The sequence below is a fragment of the Onychostoma macrolepis genome, chromosome 03, assembly GCF_012432095.1.
Source record: "Onychostoma macrolepis isolate SWU-2019 chromosome 03, ASM1243209v1, whole genome shotgun sequence".
NCBI lineage: Eukaryota > Metazoa > Chordata > Actinopteri > Cypriniformes > Cyprinidae > Onychostoma > Onychostoma macrolepis.
The window spans coordinates 53,512,853-53,519,404 of NC_081157.1; positions in this window are offsets into that span (position 1 = coordinate 53,512,853).

Sequence of the window (6,552 nt, forward strand, 5' to 3'; positions counted from 1 at the left end):
ATTCAGAAATGATATAGGTTTAAATGCTGGTAAATCAAAATGTTTACAAACATTATAAACACAGATATTAGTTTCTCTCCACAACAAATTCTCTCAACTTAAGGATATAAAAACGTCAATCCAAAAACAAATTAAAGGTGAAACTGATGCCTACCTCTCTTACATTGTACCTCTCTCATTCGGCACAAATCCAAATGTTTCCATATTCGCGACGTATCTGTCACGGGTCGGCCAGGCCTTCCCCTCCATCAATCACAACGATCCACATCACCCGAGTTCTAATCAGGCCCACCTACACCTCATCACCTCCGTCATCAGACTCAGTATAAAAGCACACGCCACAGTTCATACCCTGTCTGATCTCGTACACTTGATGTGGACTCTACTCCTGTGACCATCCCGCTGAGTAATAACCTTACGATACTTACCCATTGTGCCTTACCTCCTGTTTCTGCTCCTTGTGTTCTCCTCTCCTGCCAGATCTTCTGTCTCCGTGGTCAGTGTGCTCCTGAAGATTCCCCCAGATAGCACACGTACGTCTGCAAGATGTCTGTTAAAGATCTGTTGATCTGGAAAGCATCTGCTGTCTACAAACATCTAACAGACATCTGTAAGATGTCAGTTTTACATGCATTGTAAATCATAAACATCTTAAAGACATCTAATAGACGTCTATTTGACGTCTAAAAGGAGACGTCCAATAGACGTATTGCAGATGAGCAAACACTAAAAAATACGTCTTGCAGATGTCAAATAGACGTCTCCTAGATGTACGTGTGCTATCAGGGCCCCGTCTCGTCTGCCCTTCGTATCTGTGGACGATAGGATTCTCATTAGCATTCATACCAGTGGGGATTTCTTTAAGACTGCAAGGGAAGCTCGGCTTCCCCTATAATGTCAGAAAATTAATGGTCAAATATGTACTATTGTGTTAACATTTTATTGACTAAAAATGCGTTAGAACACGTTCATCTCGAAGACGAGTTCGTTCAGAATCAGCTACATATAGCAGGTCGCTGACTCGATTTCCTTCTCATACATTCCCATAGCGTCAGTGTATTTCTCTGTTGAAGCCCAGCGTCCATTGACTTCAAAGGGGCTGCTCTGAACTGTTTTTTTTCAGTGCTTCGAAACTAGACGGTCATTGGATAGATGCTGCGATTATGTCCCGCCCACGGATGCTCAGCATCTCTGGAGGTGAATGGAGGAGTGGGCTGGACTCCGAGCTTCTGCGTGATGATTGGACGGTCTGTATCTCCTTTTGATTGACAGCGATTTTGTCCTATAAAAAGTCGCTGACGCTGAAGCTATTGGAGCTCAGTCCCATCGCAGCTTTGCACTTGGTTCTTATCAATCATTATTTAATTTTTTTATTCATTCATAATGTTATGTTTTAATACACATGCTGCTAACTCGGAAATTTCAAGATATGCGAGCAAAAAATGCTTCTGACACTTAGGCAATACGACACGAGCAAGAGTGCTGTTTTTGTTTCGTTTGTGTTCGAATCCAAATCCGCGTTGAAAACCTAACAGACCACTCAGATCATTAGGATCGAGTCAGTTAGAAATACCAAGGGTTCACACAAAACATGGGGAGTCTGCTTTTAGCTATTATGCCGCCCGCAGTTGGAACCAGCTTCCAGAAGAGATCAGATGTGCTAAAACATTAGCCACATTTAAATCCAGACTCAAAACTCATCTGTTTAGCTGTGCATTTGTTGAATGAGCACTGTGCTACGTCCGAACTGATTGCACTATATATAATCATTTTCTATTCTTAAATGTTTTTAATTCTTTTAAAATCAATTTTTAAATCACTTTGTTTTTATTGTTGTGATTTTTATTATTTTTAATCTCTTATTATTTTTAATGACTATTTCACTTCCTTTTATGTAAAGCACTTTGAATTACCATTGTGTATGAAATGTGCTATATAAATAAACTTGCCTTGCCTTGCCTTGACTTAGTGATTCAATCATGAATATCTGCCACCTGCTGACCGTTTTTAAGTTTCCCGTCTAAAAGTAGGCATATTACATTATTTTCCAACATATTTCTATATTCAGAATTTAGTATTTAAAACATTAATCTCATAACATTGTTTATGCAATTATAAATACAGTCTAAATGAATAAATGCCACATCTAAATGTCACTTCATGCAGCTTCTGTGCAGTGCTAAGATGAGTTTTGTTTAGATCATTTCATGGATAACAATAGCCAGTCATTCATTCACATTAATTAAGTATTCAGAGAATAATATTGTCTGTTTTCACTTACATCTATTTATTTATTAAATTTTGATTTCAATTTGTAGAATTGAATTATAAATTAAGCTGTATCGTAAGACATTTTTATGGTATCTTGACAACCCTATTATACCACATTCCTAGTTTCAGTTTAACCTAATTCCCACATTTCCTCAGTTTAATATCTTTTTGTTTGTTTGTTTGTTTGTTTGTTCATTCATACATTAAGCTAGGCTAGCATCACTAGTTGGTACGACAGGGTCACAGAGCATTTTCTTGAAAAGGAACATAGGGCAGAATTTACGTATAAATAAATGGACAATTTGTATGATGTAGGTCGAAAATGAGCTTCCCTTCTTTAAAAGACCAGCAGCCGCCACTGATTCATACCCATCCTCGGCGCACACCTCTGAAGTCAGCTACTCACCTCAAGTCTCCCCGGCACTGCTCAGTATACCACATCCTGTTCAATAAACATCTACGCACCATCACTTACCTCTGTGTCCGGCTGAAAATGTTACAGTATCTGGATGCTAAAATATTATTTATTATAGGTTTTGTAATTTCATCAACGTAAAACATCATCCTCGGCTAGCCTATCAGCACACTGAGGCGGTGGTCACGCTGAACGCAACAGATTGGACAACGGAGCACTGTAACTTTTTATATATTTCTTTAACTGTATTTTATATATATATTTGGTTATACAGATGCAAGATATCATTCAAAACTGTAAAATAAATAAAACTGTTAAGCTTTTGCAAAATAAAAAAAACTAATTTCTGCCATCTCGTTTTCCTTTCCGAGAACTTTGGAACGCATCACAGTGAACTGTAGGCCTAACTCAGTATTTTTTTTTCTTTCGTTTCATTAATCTGTCAATGATTTAAGTGAAATGTATTTAGTGTATAGGCATATATATTCCTTTTTATGTAAGTCTATAGTTTTATTCTGTTTTCTCCAGCTGCAGGTGTGCAAGATCAGTTGAATCCATCTTACACTATCATCGGATAAACTACGCCAGTGCATTGCCATTGCAACTTACCAAGAGTTCACAGCTGAGCGCGCGGGCATTTCACTCGCTGGATGCATCAACATCACATTTGCATAGGCCGTAGCCTACTATTGAATTCCTGATTGGCTGACAGCAAATTTCAAATATTATATGGAACGATAAAATAACGTTATTAACTGGTTAATGGCCATTTCAAATTTTCGATTCTGTTCGGAACTATAAAATTTGATTTAGTTTCTGTTTCCGGTTCTGTTCCAGTCAAAATTTTGTTCGTTTCCGTTTTCGTTTTCGTTCCTTGAACCGGTTCAGAGCCCTGGACATGACAGAGAAACATTACCAAAAGTTTTCACAGTGAATAAATCTTCAAAACCAGCAGATTCAGATCAACTCAAAGATGGAGTTCCTCTCCGAAGAACAATGTCAGAAGGTTTTATTCTTGTATATTATGTTGCTTCATGACATAAATTACATTTATTGTGCTTTCTTATGAGTTTCATATTATGTTAAATTGTCTTATAATGCATATGTGTCACTTGTGATTAAAAAAAGTCACTTGGTGATTTTAATATCTATGTTGATAATGAAAAAGATTCGTTGGGATCAGCATTTATAGACATTCTAAACTCTATTGGTGTTAAACAACACATGTCAGGACCTACTCGCTGTCGAAATCATACTCTAGATTTAATACTTTCACATGGAATTGATGTCAGTGGCATTGAAATTTTGCAGCAGAGCGATGATATCTCAGATCATTATCTAGTCTCCTGTATATTCCATATAGCTAAAGCTGTAAAGCCAACTCCTTGTTACAAATATGGTAGAACCATCACTTCTACCACAAAAGACTGCTTTATAAATAATCTTCCTGACTTATCTCAGTTTTCCTCAGCATATCCAATAGCTCAGAACAACTTGATGATGTAACAGAAACTGTGGACTCTCTCTTCTCTAGCACTTTAGATACGGTTGCTTCTTTACGCTTAAGGAAGATTAAGGATAAGAGTCCAACACCGTGGTATAATGAGCACACTCGCGCCCTAAAGAGAGCAGCCCGGAAAATGGAGCGCAGCTGGAGGAAAACTAAATTAGAGGTATTTTGTTTAGCTTGGCGGGAAAGTACCCTATCCTACAGAAAAGCATTAAAAACTGCTAGATCTGATTACTTTTCGTCTCTTCTAGAAGAAAACAAACATAACCCTTGGTTTTTTTTCAATATAGTGACTAAATTAACGAAAGATCAAGCATCAACAGGTGTTGGCATTTCCCAAGAGCACAGCAGTAATGACTTTATGAACTAGTTTACTTCCAAGATCGATACTATCAGAGATAAAATTGTATCCTTGCAGCCATCAGCTACAGTATCGCATCAGATAGTGCACTATAGATCCCCTGAGGAACAATTCCACTCATTCTCTACTGTAGGAGAGGAAGAATTGTATAAACTTGTTAAATCATCTAAACCAACAACATGTATGTTAGACCCGATTCCATCTAAACTACTAAAAGAGCTGCTTCCAGAAGTCATAGATCCTCATTTGGCTATTATTAATTCATCATTGTCATTAGGATATGTCCCCAAAACCTTTAAATTGGCTGTTATTAAGTCTCTAATTAAAAAACCACAACTTGACCCCAAAGATCTAGTTAATTACAGACCGATCTCAAATCTCTCTTTTCTGTCAAAGATACTAAAAAAGGTAGTATCCTCACAATTATATTCCTTCTTAGAGAAAAATGGTATCTGTGAGGAATTCCAGTAAGGATTTATCATATTACTGAGACTGCTCTCATTAGAGTTACAAATGACCTGCTTATATCATCTGATCGTGGTTGTATCTCTTTATTAGTTCTACTGGATCGTAGCGCTGCGTTTGACACTATCGACTACGACATTCTTTTGAATAGACTAGAAAACTTTGTTGGCATTAGTGGAAGTGCCTTAGCATGGTTCAAATCATACTTATCTGACCGCCATCAGTTCGTAGCAGTGAATAAAGAGGTATCATATCGATCACAAGTGCAGTATGGAGTACCTCAAGGCTCAGTACTAGGGCCGTTACTTTTCACGCTTTACATGTTACCCTTGGGAGATATTATCAGGAGACATGGTGTTAGCTTTCACTGTTATGCTGATGATACTCAGCTTTATATTTCTTCGCGGCACGGTGAAACGCACCAAATTGAGAAACTAACGGAATGCATAGACGATATAAAAAACTGGATGACGAGTAATTTCTTACTGCTAAATTCGGACCTAAAAACCCCACATGTAATAACCTAGAACATTATCTAACATTTGATGGCGGCTCTGTCAATTTTCTTCATCAGTTAGGAACCTAGGTGTGCTGTTTGATAGCAATCTTTCATTTGAAAGCCATGTTTCTAGCATCTGTCAAACTGTATTTTTCCATCTCAAAAACATAACTAAATTGCAACCTATGCTCTCAACGTCAAATGCAGAAATGCTAATTCATGCGTTTATGACCTCAAGCTTAGACTATTGTAATGCTTTATTGGGTGGTTGTTCTGCACGCTTGATCAACAAACTACAGTTGGTCCAAAATGCAGCAGCTAGAGTCCTTACTAGAACCAGGAAGTATGACCATATTAGCCCGGTTCTGTCAACACTGCACTGGCTCCTTATCAAACATCGGATAGATTTTAAAATCTTGTTAATTACTTATAAAGCCCTGAATGGTTTAGCTCCTCAGTACTTGAGCAAGCTCTTATCACATTATAGTCCTCCACGTCCGCTGCGTTCTCAAAACTCTGGCCATTTGATAATACCTAGGATATCAAAATCGACTGTGGGCAGCAGAGCCTTTTCCTATTTAGCACCCAAACTCTGAAACAATCTACCTAACACTGTTCGGGAGGCAGACACACTCTGTCAATTTAAATCTAGATTAAAGACCCATCTCTTTAGCCTGGCTTACACATAACACACTAATACGCTACTATTATTGAAATCCGTTAAAAGATTGTTAGAATGCATTAATTAAATCAACCGGAACCAGGAACACTCCCCATAACACACGATGTACTCGTTGCAAAGTTTGAAAGAACATCAGAAAATGCACACTGGTGTGAGAGAGTACATGTGCTTTGAGTGCAAGACTTTTACTTCAGCGAGCTGTTTAAAACTGCACCAGAGGATTCACACTGGAGAGAAACCTTACAAATGTTCACACTGTGACAAGAGATTCAGTGATTCATCAAGTCTGAAAACACATGATAGGATTCACACTGGAGAGAAACCGTGTCACTACACTGCATGTGGCAAG